Source organism: Amblyomma mixtum, chromosome 1 (genome assembly GCF_055824585.1).
Source record: "Amblyomma mixtum isolate Tamu chromosome 1, ASM5582458v1, whole genome shotgun sequence".
NCBI classification, from domain to species: domain Eukaryota; kingdom Metazoa; phylum Arthropoda; class Arachnida; order Ixodida; family Ixodidae; genus Amblyomma; species Amblyomma mixtum.
Window position 1 is genome coordinate 224,955,665 of NC_143012.1, and position 17,374 is coordinate 224,973,038.

Here is a 17,374-nt window from a genome sequence, read left to right on the forward strand (position 1 = left end):
CAGCATGTGAAGCTGAAACAGAAAATAACAGGCAAGGTTATATCCCTTTGGTCTCCAGGGATTTATGTTACCCCATGTTGCAGATAATTACATCGGTCAGAGTACTTGCCAGAAGGCTCAAAGTTTTGTTAAATTTAATCTATCACATTTTAAATTCGCTGTTTGTAACCTAACACTGAAAACTGACATCGTCGCCGATATCTTGCTCGGAGCCGACACAACAAGTTTAATCATGCTATCCTCAGCGAACACTGCGTGAGTTCATATCATTTTTCTGTCATCCGCGACTACCGCAAATTTTGTGGGCCCTACGGCAGTCCCATGGCTTGGAGCAACAGGCTGCGCGGGCCGAAAACGCAGTGTCCGGCGTCTTTCGGTTTCGAACGGATGCATCCGCCTGCAACACCACCGGGGATTCCCGGCAAGTTCTTCGCCGCCGGCGCGGTGAGCATGCGTGCGATCTGTCAAACGTCTAGCTAAGTGCCTAGTGAGCAGCGCTAGAAAGCTGCCCGCGCACTTAGTAACTCTGGCAGCACGTACCAGCCGCCGGCGTGACATTCACGGTTCGCGTTCGGTGGGAGCAGCGTTCTTCCGGGCTCCATCCTCGCAGGCTACAGGCAGCGTGACAGCAGTACCTGTGTGAGTGGCTGCGACACTGGCGGTCGTGTGGTTTGTGTAGCTTTGAGGCGTGGGTGCCGTCGCGCAGTTTGTTGGAGCGGACAGCGTGTAGGTATTTTATCTGAGCGTGGCGTCGAGGCGCTAGGTTGCTACTCTGTTCTTACGCTAGTGCGGGGCACTGCACTTCGCTTTGACCTCGGTGCGAGTGCATCTGGTTTCTTGCGTATTCTTGTGTTGTTCAGTTAGCTCGCAACAAACGGTGCTGTCTGTGAGTGTGGTGCATTACTCGTCGGACGATACCTTGGCTCGCGAAGTCCTCTGAAAAGGGAGGGCCCCTGACTTTTAAATATAGAATAAAAAGACTGCCAATTTCAATCTGACATCAATCAAGTTTTAGTATCTGTTTTATAAAACTGTGTACACTAGGCCGATTTAGTTCAAATGATAGGTCCTCTTTCAGACGCCTTCTCGAGGGCGTGAACGTCGGTGTGTGAAGCCCGGGTAAATTTTGTTTGGAGTGCTGGCGGAATATCGCCCGTCATTACAGTTTCGTTGCTGTCGAACATGAGTACCTAGCTGTAGCCGTTTGGCACTATCCTGCATGTGCATGTGCAAGGTGTGAACAGGAAGTATTAGTCGACCCCGTGAGCGAGCCGCACGGCGCGGTGGCCTACGCCGGCATATCAGAAGGCCAGCAGTAGAACAATGGGTCCGGCCCCAGAGGAATGCTCGACACCGCGAGAACATACCGGGCTTCCTCCTCTGGTTCATCCATGAGGTCCAAGTGGAGGTCTACAACTAAGCTGGCCTGATACCCGAGCCCTCCCTGTGTCCTTTCGTCCCTCTTTCTTTTTTATCTACATAGACGAGGCCTACAAGCCAGTGTGAAGAAGGTAAGTAATGAACGTATTTTTTTGTTTTTGCGACGTGTGGGAGCGTCAGATCAAAGATCTATGATTCGACCGCACGTTAGTAGAGCAGACATCGAACGTATATTAGAGGCGAAATCTTTCCGCCCTGCATGCTAGAGGCTCGTGTACTGTGCGATGCCAGTGCACGTTAAAGAACTGCAGGTAGCCGAAATTTCTAGAGCCCTTCACTAAGGCGTCCCTCATAGCCTGAGTCGCTTTGGGATGTTAACCCCCGATACCAAGCCAGATTACTGTTCTAGTACGCGATTTCTCGTAGTCGTCATGTAAACGTGCACAACTGAGCAGGAATGTTTATTTAGGAGTTAACATAAGGTTGTTCACAACATACCTGCCTTTTTGAAATAGGCGCGCAGAGAGCGGTTACGTTTCCTCGAAATGAATTTTTCATTTTTCTTAAGCTCACACATCTTGTAGTATTTGGAGCAGTACCCTCGTCGAATACTTTGTGTAGAGTAATAATGGTAACAATCTTCATTGCCCTTTCTATTTTTATACATACATTTTCAGGCACACCTTACATGTAGTGTTTCTGGGTGGGTGGGCAGGCCAGCGGGTGCGTACCGGGAAAACATGTATTATACAGAGAAATGATAACAAGACTCAACGCGGCTGTAGAACAAGATTTCATTACATTTTCTGGAAAAGCGAACACAAACAACAGGAACCGACGAAAAAGAAACAGGCACTTTCACAACATAAACTGCCAACAGAGAAAGGACACAAACGCCTTAGTGTGAACAGAACTTGTATAGAGTATTGTCATTTTTGAATATTTCGTTTGTTTAGAATGCATAATATTCTAATGACCCATTCCTGATATTTTGGATGACAGTAATTGTTTTTAGGAACATTATTGTTGTTTAGCTTCCCATCTGGAGTTTTATACTATGGGGAACTTACATTTATTCCGTTTAAACCGTTTTGTGGCAATCCCCAGTTGTTCCCTCAGTGTGCTAAGGGATAAGCATCCACATTAAATGCTTCAGCATATTCCTCGTCAACGTGTCTCCAGTTATCGGCAGCTTCATCGTCGTGGAAGGTCGACTTGTTATACGTTCTCATATTTCTCCTTTACCACAGTGAAGAAAACTGTCCGCAGTTTGTTCGCGTCGCACAAAAAGAGTAATATGCTCATGAGTGAATTCACACTTACTTTGCTTCTCAGCTTCGTAGACAAAAACAGCTTCAGAACATGATTATAAAATCCTTCAAAGACAGGAGGCGTGTTCAAAAAGTAGACGGCTTTGATGCTCCCTGCTAAGCAGTCCTGAAAAAGTAAATGGGATCCCACGGGTGCCAAAAATTTCGCGCTGTTATAAATCAACTGGCCTCAGTGTAACAAAAAGGCCATTTCATCCCTAGAACACCTTGTTTTAGTGTTTTCTAAAATTTCAGTCAGGTTTACACGCAAGCCTGATAATTGGTAATTGAAACACGTTGTCGTAGCCAAGTGATAGGTACACCGCACACAGTCCTTCCCGTCCAATGAAGCGCCCAGACACAGCCCCACGTGTACGAGGCAGATATGAAAATTAGGACCATGTATTGAACATCTCTAGATGGCCCGCATTCTAGCTGGGTAAAAATACGTCGACACATATTATTGGTCCTTATGGTAGCGACCGCAAAGGCGACGCCCTACACTTCGATTATCTTGGTTTAAAAGCAATCCCTACAGAAAATCTACGCTACCATAAATTTGTGAGGAAATTATTATTGAAGTATTCTGGCAAATAAGCAGTGTATACCCGAAACAAGAATCATTTGGCGACTAAACGCAGCTAAACGCATCCGCTTTGGTCATGGAGCAAAATTTCTATGGTACGGTACAAGTTTAACGTCCCAAACACGGTGTAAGAATACAAGTGTTGTATCAACGGCGCTGCTTGCCCCGTGCTCCTAACGTTGAAGATTAAGTTGAGCAGTTTCACTGTCTGCCGAAAGATGGCGACACTGAGGTGTGGGTGCTTTAGTGGGCGCTCCGGCCATTCGGATTGTTGCCGTCTGCTTGCAGCATGGCTTGCAGTGAGCGGGTCGTTTAACTTCAGTTGTCTGCAAACATGTTGTCTGCAGAGTCGCGCTTTTAAATATGAGCGTATTTTGAGTGTAGGGGTGCATGGTGGTGTCAACAGTGCCTTGGTCCTTGTCTATCAGGGTAAATTGGTCTGCTACCCAGTGCACGGCAGGTTATAGGTCATCCAAAGAAAAAAATAAACTTTTCGCTGTTTTCTTCATCGAAGCACGAAGAAAGACTGAAAGTGTAGAGGAATGCCATCCCAAGTAAAGGCCGTTAATTTCAACCTGCGTTTCTTATTTCAGAAGCATTTTGAGCCCCCTATATTGTCAAAAACGTGGGCTATGTGAAAGGGTCACGTGCTGGACGTATGCACCGCGGCGACCAAGTCTTCAGATAGGCGGTGCCAACAAGCTTTCCCGACTGTTCTGCCTACCTCTGGGATGTCAACAAAGAAAGAAAAAGGCCCACCGTTAGGCGCGATCTTCCGGTGCGAAAGAAACTTCGTGGTCTTTAAGGGCCGCCCGAGGGTGCCGAATACGAAGCGCGGAATCAAGGCCCATTTACGGAGGGGAGCCCAGAGGAAACATCCTAGAGTAGCACATCGTGTAGCTTCAGCTCCTTGTTCGAAGTGTCGCCGAATATTTTAACTTCGAACTGATAGGGCTGCCACCGACTCGAGCTAGACGGAGTTGAAAGTGTGTATGTTTTGAAAGTTGAAGGCGCATCAAAGCTCCTGTTTACTCGACAGGGCCTTTAGTCCCGTCACCTCGACTCGCATTGAAAAGGATGGTAGACGTTACTAACGATATGACAATATGCTGGGAAGGCAAATCAAATAATCTAAGCTGGCAAAGTGACAGCCAAGTGTCATGAATGCGGCCACTTTTGAAAAGAAAGCAAGGTAAGTATGCGGGCTGATTCGTAGTGAGCCTTGCGCACATCACGCGCGCTGAACCATTTCTTCGTACAAAGCCAAGCATTTAAAGAGTTTCATTGATTTTATGTCTGTAGCATAAACGCTGGCAGGGTCTGCTCAGCTCATACGAAATCTCGGAAATAACGAAAGGATTTCGATCGCCTGCCGCGGTGCGCACCACTGTTACAACCTGCACTCCGGCTTCGATGGGTCGATTAATGATGATTGATATGGTTGGCGGCAAGCTAGTTGCTGTCTTTTCGAATGTTCTCCACTTGCCAGTACATCCGAAGGTTCACAGAACGCCTAGTAAGCAATCCACAATTTTCAGAAAATGTGGATATTGTTTTTTGGTTAATTTACTAACCTTGACTAAGATTCCTATTGAAACCGGTTGTTCTCATTGCCTGTCAATTATACTGCACAAATATTTCAGGTTTTTCTGTTAACTGCTCTTCCTGTTCATTTATTTTGGGTTGAGGAGTTTTTAAACCCTAGGGCTTGAGAAGGGATGGATGACGCTGAACTCTTTTAATCGGGCGGTGGCTCACGCCACCTAGCCATGACTCGTGAAATTTTACTCTTCGCTTGATTTTAGCCACCAGTCCGATAACCTACGCTTCGTGATTTCTGCCCGCTCAAAATCTATTTTTCATACACTGTCCTTAAACGCCAATGCTTTGAGTAAATCAGTCCCGCTGCTTTCAACGGTAGGGTGAAGCCCTTTCAGAAAAGTATCAATTACTCACCGTTTCCTCCTGCTCCTCTCCACACGCACCACATAACGTGTCTATCTCTTGGTACCTGACTCGATATGTCTTAGTCCGCAATACTCCCGTCCTTGCCTCGAACAGCAAAGAGCGTTCCCAACATATTTTCATTTTATATTTCCTGCTGAAACATTCTGTTGTTGTAGTGTTGTATGGGGATGCAGTAGAGTAGCACCATCTGGTGGATGGCCGCGAACTGCGAGGGGTTTTTTGCTGCCTTTTGGCCGCTCGTTCAGACACCTCTTATATGCTTACCTCGTGGTCCCGAATCGACACGTGGGCTTTGAGGGGCGCCATAGTTGTGGCCCCCGGATTAGTTTAGACAATCTGGAGTTGTTTAGCTTCCAGTGACATCTCGAAGCATGCACACAATTTAGCACTTCGCCTCAATCGAAATAGAGACGCACGACCGGAATTCGGCCACGCAACGTTGGTTTCAGCAGCTGCACACTATTGTCTGTTACTAACCCACTGTTGCGCGAGTTTCTGTCATTCCTTGCAATATATGCAACGACGATGTAGTTGTACAAGAATACTTTATACATGAATTCAAATAAAGGGTGTCCACAAATGGCATCTCATGATCATCCGGCGTGCTTCCCCCGCGCGTTTGGACTCTTGAACTTTCTTAGACATGTTGTGTTCTTGGACACTTAAGTTCCCCGCGTGTGTATGTTTGCACCGGGCGACGTCAGTCGCTGCAATGTACCTTTGTTTTGTAGAGGGACGGACGTCCCTTTTTGTTTAAGGGTCCAATAAACTTCTCTTCAAATCTCATGATCATCATCAGCCTGACTACTTAGAATGGTAAGGGAAAGAATGGCCTGACTACGCCCACTGCAGGACAAAGGCTTCTCCCATTTCTATCCGATTAACACTGTCCTCTGCCAGCTGCGGCCACCGTATCCTCGCAAAATTCTTAATCTCATCCACCCATCTAACTTTCTGCTGCCCCCTGCTGGGCTCGCGTTGTCTTAGAATCCATTCCGTTACCCTTAATGACCAGCGGTTGTGTTGCCTTCGCATTACATGCCCTGCGCAAGCTCATTTCTTCCCATTGATTCCGAATAACATGTCACTAACCCGCGCTTGTTCTTTCACCCACTCGGCCCGCTTCCGGTCTCTTCATGTTACACCTATAGATTTTCTTTTCATAGCTGGCTGCGTTGTCAATAACTTAAGCTTAACCCTTTTCGTTAGCGTCCACGTTTCTGCCCCCATAGTTGAGTACCGGTAAGATACAGGTGTTGTATACTTTTCTCATGAGGGATGGCAGCTATAGTTATCGAAATCAACCTTTAGGGTTCTCGGAACATATTACCGACTGTGTTGGTAGCTGTTTGTTGTAAGTATTTAAATACGGCAGAAAACCACACATCAATCAAACAAGAGAGGACAATGCAACACAGCGCCACTCACACTTGCTTTGTTTTATAGAAAGCATCAACAGGTTCGGACAGCAGCAAACCGATTGTGCCGCACAAGGAAAAATTGCGTTGTAGCGCCGCCTAGCCGAGCCGGCAGAAAGCTCAAAATCTCCGCGCCAATGTGCACGCCTCATCCGTCGCGACCCTTCCATTCCCCCGCTTGCCTCGCATTTAGCCGGCGTCAATGTTACGCTAATGATCATTTTGAGCAGTTGGTCGCATCCTTTGTTGTGAGTGGGCAGTATACTTCACCATGAAGTATATTTTTCATATGGTGTGCGTATGTTTTGACTGTCCTCCACAAGTTATAAAAATGCACCCCTAATTTCACTGCGAACGTGCAGCGCTATTTTGAGCACTCGTATCCCATTTGCGCACAGCGAGCAACTTGTTTGTTCTCTGCACATGCAACCTGTCTCGTGGGTTTAAAGCGGCGATATCTTATTGTGTCCCTATTTAAAGCTTGAGGTTGTGTCTTAAGCGGATTTGCAAAAAAAAAAAAATACTGTGCTGTCTTTTTATACGAGAAAAACTCCTTCAACGCAATTCTCTCATAACGTATTGCTCTCAAACTTGGGCACAGAAAAAAACATCTGCCAAACAAGAAGCTATAAACATACCGTCTTTGTCAAAAGTAACCAGGCTGCAAGGTTTGCTTCTAGCTTATGCACTGGAGCCCTTACGGCTTCCCTGAAGCTGAAATGGTCATTAAAGGTAAGGACTGGGGGTCTTCTTACCTTCCAACACCTTTTAATCTTTAGGAAAGCAACAAGGGCTCCGCTATACCAGTTATAAGCAAACAATGAAGCCTGGTTACTTTTGACAAAGACGGTACCTAAAGATGTGCCTCTCGGTTAGTGAGACAAGTAGTTGGCCCTGTTGGTACGAAATTCAGCGTGACACATGAGGCAAGGGCAAAGGAAAAAAGGCCCCACAAAAACTGAATACCGAAAAATGGCAATTGTAGTCAACACTCCATGTGTCTTCTTTCTTTGCCCTTGTCTGGCGTGTTGTAAGGAACCTCGAGGTTTTCGAATATTTATTTTTACCTCTAAAAAACATGCGATTAAGGCGTCAAGGCATTTTTTTTAGTTTCTAGTTATTACATTATTGTTTAGCTCGCCTCACCCTTCGAAGCTGGCTCCGCACCATAAGCCGCCATGTTTTGAATGTAGGGGCTTCTCTGCAAGCAGGGCCAACACTCTAGATATGTCCTGGCTGCGCTGCCATTAATGGCGGTGGGACTCAATTGCTTCTCTTTAGTGACGAAACTAACTCGTAACACTCGACGTACCGCTGCAGTTTCGGGTTCGTTTACTATAGTTACCACTGACGATTCGCCTTACTCCTGCGAGGCGCCGACGCAGCACCAATGCATGCACCCCGTATCCCGTGCAGCGTACTGGTACTGTACTGGAACCTGCTCTTATCGCCCTACTTATCGCCACTCAGACAGCACGCTGCGTATCACACTGTCATGGCGGAACAAAGTTTGGATATTAACCTAGCGCCCCCTTCGGATCTTAGGGTTACTATAAACAGCCGCAATCTCACTTCCGCACTTTAAGGCCGCGACTACAGTGCGCCACTCGGCAGTTTTAGTGTTACTTACGTACAGACATCAAGTACGCAAGCGTGAGAAGTCTACGTAGCTTACGCGCATCTCATTTGAAACCCTTGACGTTACACGTACACGACGCACACCGCGCGTTGTTGCTAGCGCCGTCTACTAACAAATACAGACACTGTTGTTGCCACTCGAGCAACTCCAGTATAAGACGAGTAAAAATATCCTGCTAATGAGGAAAGCTTAAGCCTCTGTCGACTCACGGAACCTTTCCTCATTAGCAGGATAGTCTACTCCTACCCTACTATCACCTTTGCCGGAAGGACGAGGAAGCTGTGAACAGCGGTATGCATTTAGCGTACAAACCAGCACTGGGGCTACCCCAGCACGCCAGCACACAGGATCTGCTCCAACTCGGCATCTACAACACGCTCACAGAAATAATAGAGGCATAAATGACCAAATCCACCGCCTCTCCCGCACTGAACATGGGCGGCTCATACTTGACCGTCTCAACGTCAACCCCATAGGCGACGTCCACCCCACGGCTCTCATTCCGATACGGGTTCATAGCCGCCTTGCCATAAACCTAAACCCAAAAACATGCTACCTGGCCGCCATGATACGTGCCGCCAGCTGAAAGCCCAAGCACTAGATGCCGCATACTTTGCCGACGAGCACGCGATATACGAGGACGCTGCACGCCAAAATGCAAACACATACATGCCTTGTGCAACCACTCCAAAAGCCCCTCTCGTCACCACCGCCACAGTACGAGCCCACTCTCCCACAGCGGCGGAAGAAACCGCCATCGCGCTGGCCGTCGCTGACCCACGTACAAGCACAGTTCTAAGCGACTCCAAAAGAGCGATCCAAAATTACTCGACAGGTTTTATCTGCCACCCCGATGCACGCGCCTTTCGCGGCTGCACTTCCGGCTATAAGATCAACCTGGTCTGGGTACCGGCCCACGCGGGAAACTCTGGGAACAAAGGGGTCGACCGACTAGCCCGAGGACTAACCAACTAGGCAGTCGGCCCTACGGACCCAGCCGCTCTTGCCGAGGCTCCCCAGACCTTTGCCGAAATGACTAATTTCCACAGAGAGACGAGACGTCAATTCCCGCCTCCCCATCCCAATTTCAATCGAGCGCAAGCCACGTTGCTCCGCCGGTTCCAGACACACTCGATCCTTAGCCATTCTTGATTTTCACTCATCACAGACGAGGAGTACGACCCCGTCTGCCAAAATTGTTACCAGGGAGAAATCGCCACCAAGGTGTACATCCTTTGGGGTTGCGCGGAAAACCCGCCCCCTCGAACCTTACTGCCAGCTCTCTCCGAGGAGGGATGAAACGAACTCCTCGGAAGACCAGACAAGACCATCCAACCGGCACTCGTTTCATGGGCTAACGAAGTCGCCCCCATCTCAGGGCCACACCAAGCCCACCTGCCCTAAATCCCGCCATTCTATGGCAATAAAGTTGTTTCTCTCTCTCTATCTGTCTCAAATCCAAGCCAATAGAACTGCGTTGGAGAATTGCTATTACGTCGGCAAACGCTACTTCGTCAGGCATAACTGGTGAAAAACGCCCTTCCATCTGAAAAAAGAAAACAATTACTATTTGTCACTTAAAACTTTATGCGAGGGTAAGAATGGGCAAACTGAAGCTGAATACAGCAGTTTAGAACACGATATCTAGTCCAGGGATTAGTGACAAAGCTGTTTTCGCTATGAAGCAGGCGGGCAGGGCGTTGCGAAGTTGTCAACGCTACGTGCGCAAGCAACGAAAAGACCGCAACCTAAAAATGCGAATCTCGCGTACGTCCGTGAGTCTCACGCAGACCCTTTGCGTTCTGGGCATGCGCACTGGTTACCCGTAAGACCTTTACTTGCGTGAAGCTTGTGCGTAGATGAAACTAAAACTGTTTCCTGTTGCGTGCCGCCCGTGCGACACTCGGCCTGCGTACCCGTGGGGCAGTGGAGCAATATTGCTCCACTGCTATGGGTTACATTTCAACACCAGTCTGTTTTACAGTACACTCTTTGCATCCCAGCCGCAGCATCCAGCACCTTCGGGAGCAGATGCAGTATCCTTGCGATGCTGAATCGCGCTGCAAAACGCGCAAAGAGCGGTGGTTTCCTCTTATTTCACGCTCAGTAACTATAGGGCTGGTTCCGAGCTGGTTCCGGTGCAGGCGCAATAACCCGCAGGAGACGTATACAGGGAGCATGCATTGCTGCTGCGTCGGCGCCTCACAGGAGCAAGGCGAGAATCAGTGGTAACTATATTAAACGAACCCAAAAGTACGACGGTACGTCGAGTGTCGCGAGGGTGTATGGTTCAGTAAAGCAGAAAGTTGGGCTAGTTGGTAACGATCCATCTAAAAACGGCGCATAGAAAAACACGAAAACACAGGGAGAACGCACAGGACAGGACAGGAAAGGAGCGCTCCTATCCGTTCTCCCTGTGTTTTCCGTGTTTTTCTGTGCGCCGTTTTTAGATGGAGCGTGTATGGTAAATAGCGAGACATAATTCAGTACCAGGGGCAAGAAAACGTGGATACACGCTGGCTATTTGCGGCGGAAACACGCCTACAGCTGCCTTAGACGCAGCGGAATAATGGTGGCGCTGCCTCTGCGAGCTCAGCGATGTCAAGCACCGGTCTGCGCATTCCGATTAGCCCCCTCGCTACAAATGGCACCACTATCCAATCATTGTCATCATTTGCGTGACACTGACATTTTCCGAATGCGAAGCAAACTGAGAAATGGAAGGGTCGCGCTGGTTTGGGCATGCACTTGCGCGTTAATCCGGACGTTAATCCGGAGCTGGACGTTAATCCGATTTAATTAGGAACATCGGCCCCACAGGGCAATAAATCGAAGTTTCTAAGAATGCTCGGAACGTGTAGAGTGAGTTCCCGCGCCAAAAAGAAGAGTTCAGATTCCTCTTAACTGCACCTTCAAGGAAAAAATGATCGCCAATGGCGGTAAATAGAGCGGGAAATTGTGCCATCAAAGAACACTCTCTTGTGCGGGGCAAGCTGGTTCACTTATAGCTTACACATTCTGTTTGTTTAGCCGCAAAATAACGGCAGGAAATACTCAACGTGCGCATAATTGAAACAGATGTTTACATTTCAACGCAGTATGCCGCACGCGCGCGGGAACAGGCCGCATCTTTTTTGCTTGTGGTGTTTTGCGAAACCCACAAATTACGAGAATTATGTAGCCAGCCGGTAACAGATCCGTCTGTATTCAGTTATGCAAAAATACATATAGTGTGCACGTGCATGCTTGCATGTGCGCGCGAGTGTGCGACCGCTCTTCTTCATTGTGGTGGCTTTTTGGGCTTGTTGGTAGTACATGGATTCAATACTCGTGGTGTTCCTTCTGTTCATTTTTGTCCTCGTGTTTGGTTGCGCTGCAGTGTTTTGAAACTCTTCTTCATTGTTGGCTTTGCATTGCGAATGTGTATATACCCGAAATTTGCCTGCACATTTTAAGGGTTTGTAGGTTCATCGGGGTTCAACGACCCGAAGCGACATATTTTAAATATTATTTATTTTAGTTAACTCTTCCTGCAGTTCCTAGCAGACTTGTTAAAGAGTGGTCGATGCCGTTTTTGACTAGAATAACTGGCGAACTAGTTCGCGACTGTGCATCCTTTGTAAACAGTTCACTTCCTTTAAAAATTATGGACATCAAGTATTAGCGACATCTTTTGCATATTATAATGCCTTCTACTTATTTTTGTTTATGAAAGCACAAACAGTTTGTCGCGAGCGATTTTGAGAAGCCCACGGTCGATGGTAAAAAGAAACTGAAATCAAGTGCAGTTCCAAGCATCTTTGCACTTCGAAAGCCAAAGACTCCACGGAAGGCACCTCATCCTCGCCCCTATTGTTTATCGGCAGGCTACACGTCCTTTTTTGTTTTTCACTGCCAGTTACTTGTAAACACCATTCCAGGTAGAAGACGAGGCGATAGAAACGAAAATGCGCGAGTGTAGGCGCCTTGCAACTGTTGCTGCTTCACCAAAACACTTTCTCACTTTCCGCCCACCACATGATAACTGCTGGTACTGTTCCGAACAAAAATTAGGAAATCTAGTTTTGCTCAACTTAAAACTAGTTCCCAGCCGAAGGCGGCGGTCACTTGCTATTCAGACGGCTCCGGTCCGGCGGCCTGGACGGAAAATGGCGCCTGCCGGCTGTTGTTGCCAGCTTAACTAGCACCTTTGCGGTACTCTAAAATTTTCCAGTGACTCTAGTTTGCTCTTGTGCGGTCTGCACTTGTGCATATTTATCCTCTGCTGTCACAAGCGAAAAGAACAAATTCAAGCCACAAGTGCGATATGATAACGCAGAAAGTACTTTTCCTTGGTCTTATAGAATGATATGGAAGCTTCGATGACGCACTAGCTACCTTTATTTGTAATGTAGAACACTTCAGTCAGTTCCTTGGCTTTCGTGTTCCTACTTGTGGCAAGAATACATGCGCCAGCAAAGCATGGCTGAAGACAGCATGAAAGGCAAGTTCTCTTATGCTTTGTTAAATTGTAATATGTTTTGTGGGCTCTCGGATTCCTGCCAGAAATAAAAATAAAGCCGGGGAACTGATTTAAGGCAGATAGTGCGTGAAACTTCCATATCAATGTATAAGACAGAGGAAAAATATTTTATGCTCACCTTATAACATCGCACTTCAGACATGAGCGTGTTCTTTGAGCATGTAGCGTATGACGAAATATATGCGCGTTTTTTGTGTGAAATAAAGGAGCAGCGAGTGGCGCTCTGTCCCGTTGTCCTCTCTTGTGTGATGTCTCGGGTTCTGGACCTTTTAAATAGTCTTAATTGCGCTCATGAGCTAGCCAGTGAAGTAAAAGTATACCATTCACATAGCTTCGTTTCCTAGCTTAAAGTGACAGTTTCTGTGTCCACTGACCAACAGGCTTCTGTGACGCATAAGACTGCCACGCGCAAAAAAACAAAAAAATAATGCAAAGCCTCTCTCCATCTCCTTTCATCGATAACGGTTTTTACCAATGACGCCGTTCCGGAGTGTCGGCCGAAGATGGAGGACATCTTTTGGCAACAAAAATGCATGTATCTTAAATCAAAAGAAACTCTGTAAACAGCTCTCAGTGCCAGCCAGCTTTTACATGCATTAAAATTTAACCGTTGCTTGACTTAGAACACGTTCGGTACTTCTCGCAGCATAAACTTCAGCTTTTTAACCCATTTTTGGGAGTTAATAGCGAGGGGCAGATTTTAGAATCTAGTTGCAGCCTGGAATTAAAAAAAAAATAAACCTTGTGTACACTTTTCGGTGTGGTTTGGAAAGTGGATGCATTTCGTTTTTCAGAATTGTGGTAACAATATTTGTGTAAGAATATTTCAACCTGCCTCTACTGAGTTGTTACTGAATGCGTACTTTAAGCACGGGCTAGAAATCCGCACCACAGAGATACTATGCACGCTTTTTCAAAAAACACGATTGTCGTCCAGCCTTCGAAGTATATGTTTTTTTGTCACGCGTTTCAACAGCCTTCTGGTAGGAAATTAAAAACGGGAGTTCAAATCAGTTCAGGGCTTTATGAATGTAGGGATAATATGTGCGCCTGTCAGAAAACGGTCTTACCAGAAGACATGCTATCATGGCTCTCTGTGCAGTAAGCGATAATTGCGAGTCTTGCAGACTTGCCTGTATAAGAGTGAGAACTCTTCGAAGAAATGGTGGTGTCAGCTGGGCGATATGGTGAACATTTACTCCTTCAAGATCGTCAATAATTATGGCTCCTCGTATCTGCGTTTCTTCTTCTAGAAAGCCGCATAATGTTGCTATTACACAGCACCTTACTAACTCGTCCATAGAGCAGATATCACTTCTCCAGGCGCCTGCAAAAAATGGGCAAAAAGAGATGTGCAAACGCATTGGAAAGCAAGACGCAGATCGATTTTTACATTGTTGCTCCAAATAACAATGTTCGTGTAAAACTCCCGTTCAACACTTATCTGCAGGGAAACTTGTACGTATGCACTGCCCTATGTTGAAAAATATTTGCTTTCTTAAAGCAGTATAGACACCTAATTTTGGTGGCATGTTTTATTCCCTTGTTGTTGCGCCACCGCCAAGTCGGTCAGTTCTTTGTGGCGCGAATGAGCCAAATAAAGAGGTTTGGAAGCCTTTTCGCTGTTATCCTGCTCGTAAGACTGTCCTCAGCGTGTTTCCAAACTCGCAACAGTACAGCGCACCAACTCAGCTGTGCCATATATATAGAATACATCGAATATTTCTGAGAACGGGTAAGTCCACAACTAACACCACAGATTCACGTTAATTGTGTGGTGCAATGGATCAAAGAACTACTTTTAGATCTGCTCTAGAATCCCATTTGTATTTGGACACTTTTAATTGTTACTTTTTTTTCAATATTTACACCACGCAAACCACTCCTCATTTCCCCTAGGTGTGTGTTGCCTTTTAGGTACAATTTTGAGATGCGAGAGAAAATTGCAGTTTAGTGACTTAATGGAAACCAATTTTACTCGCCTTTTTCTTTGTTTGAACAAGTACTTACCGCACCCCGGAAATAATTTACTCTTGTTCGTCATGGTGTGTGTTACCTTATATACAGGTTGCAGTATGAGGGGCTTTGCAGGAAAAATCTCCGCTTAAAAATTTTTCAAACACGTGAACCTAGCATTCTCGGGCAGGTGCAAATTCTGCGGGCAGTATGCTGACCCATACCACATGGTCTGGGTGTGCCAGTACAATGCAAATATAGCCGTTTTAAGTCAGCCAACTAGGGAGGGCTGGGAGGCGGCCCTGTCCAGCTCGGACCTGGAGGCCCAGCGGGCCCTGGTCCAGAGAGCACGGGCAGCGGCGGCAGCCAATGGATCCCGGAATATGGACTGCCACCCAGCTCAACGACCATCCACACCTCCCTTTCCCAATTCAGTACAATGTTGCAATAAATGTTTCCCCCCTTTCTCCTAGCAGCCAGGAGACAAGACTAGCAGTTGGTGCGCTGTACCATTGAAGGAATGGAAATACGCCTGTCTTCACGGCTATGTGGCATTATTCGCACGTAGTGGTGACGGCAGTTCAGGCAGTGAGGAAGACTGCGAGAAGTTCTAAAAGAAAGCTGATTATTCGATCGACCTGCGCCCACAATGAACTGAACGACTGGCCGGCGGCGAAATCAACTAGCGTGCTCGGCGGTCGTCGAACGTGATGCCCGCCGCAATCGGCTGAGGTCAATTTAAAGCTGATAGCGAACTTTCGAGATATGGCGTACAAAGTTAGCACACATTCTGGAACAACGTAGAATCGGCTCTGCCTGGATACGATCCGAGATAAATCTGGTCGTGTCTTGCATCACAAACAAAGCGCTAAATCTGCGTGCCGGCAAATTTCAAAAATGAGCAAACAAACAGTAAAAAGATTCGCGGCAATATATCTTTTCTAAGCAGTCATTAGTTTACAATGCCGAAAAAACTCCTGCATATCACAGATATTGGAACAAAAAAATGCAGTTTTTCGCAGCGCCCAATTGCCACGAGCAGCTTAGATTACAGTTCCCAGTTTTCTGCTTCTTCTGTATTCATTGAAACTTATGCTCTTCTTCGTAAATGTTCCCGCGTGGTCTCGCATCTGTATTCATTGAAACTTATGCTCTTCTTCGTAAATGTTCCCGCGTGGTCTCGCAACCTATACGCTAGTACAAAACTACTTTTCCTGAGGTACGCATTCCGAACACGTGACGCTTTGGTTCCAATGGCCAGGTACAGTGCTAAGTGCAAAATGCAAAAGTGTTCTCGAACCGGAAGAAAAACTGGGTACGAGATTCATCCAGCTGTTGCGGTGGCATGCTCCCCTGTTATAACCGGTCGAATGTTCATTTCCCACTTGAGCTCTACGCCTTCTTCCCGTGATGATGAGTTACGTGGTGAACATAGGTGTTTTTCTTGGCAACCAAGACACGCCTATAGCCAATGTCAGCTCCTTGCTTGAGAGCAATGCAATCAATGCTCCGAATTCTATGCTGCGCTTGCCTTTGGTACTTCCAGTTAACACCGAGTCTTTTGCCAGGACAGCTGAGTCTGGCTGCATTTTTTTCCGCAGCGCCGACTACGAGCGAGATAACCTACATCAACATGTCACGAGGCATGCGTTTTAGGACCAGTCTTTTACTTATTTACAACGATAGAGATTTGACAGGATTTACGAGACGCCGGTATTACAGTCGTCCGGCGCTGAACAAGATATGAGGCATGAAAGCCCTTTCCAGCGAAACCCGTAAAAAAAGCGGCGTTCATTTGAGTCTAGAATTCTGTATGCTGTGTTTAAATCCTCGTTATTTCTCCTCCACAGGGGAGCAACTTTCCACTTCGTGGACAATGTAATACGAACAGTATCTATTGAGTACCAAACCAGATTACGAAGTTTAGTCAAAGTTAGCACAACTAAACCAAAAATCACAGCGACGGATTCTCACCACAGGAGGCTGCAGTTGTCGAATGCGCCGACATTGACATTGGCGAGCCTGTCGCATGCTTGCTGCACAGGGTATGCCGGGAGCAAGCGAACTTTGTCAGGCGCGCTGCTTCGCAAGCGTTAGAGTGCTCGCTGCTTACTGAGGCACTGGTCTGAAGGTTATTACTGGGCACAGGGGCCTTCATTTTAGATCGGTTGTTATGAGTAGCGATATCTTTATTTGTAGGTAAGATCTTAGGAATCACATTAAATTTATAACACTGTTATCTCCCGACGCAGAGATGATGAACCAAACAAGCGCTTCGTAGTCAATCTTCCAACAAGCGGCTGCATCCAATTTTTCAGGGCAATAAAACGCAAGTAATAATTCAAGTTTTTTCAAGCTTGACCGGACGCCTTCAGAAGCAAGCTTATAATACAAAAAATACTGAATTAAAAGAATTATTTGCCCGCCATGAGTGTGTGGTGAGCTCCTCTCAAGCTGAAGAGTGGCAACGGTCTGGCACTGTCGAGTTCGGAGTGTTCATGAACCGCAGCGCCACGTGGTGCCAGTCCGCTTCTTGCGCTGACCTCTTTCGCTTGCCATTGCATTTCAAGGGTACTTCTAAAATGACGGCAATGA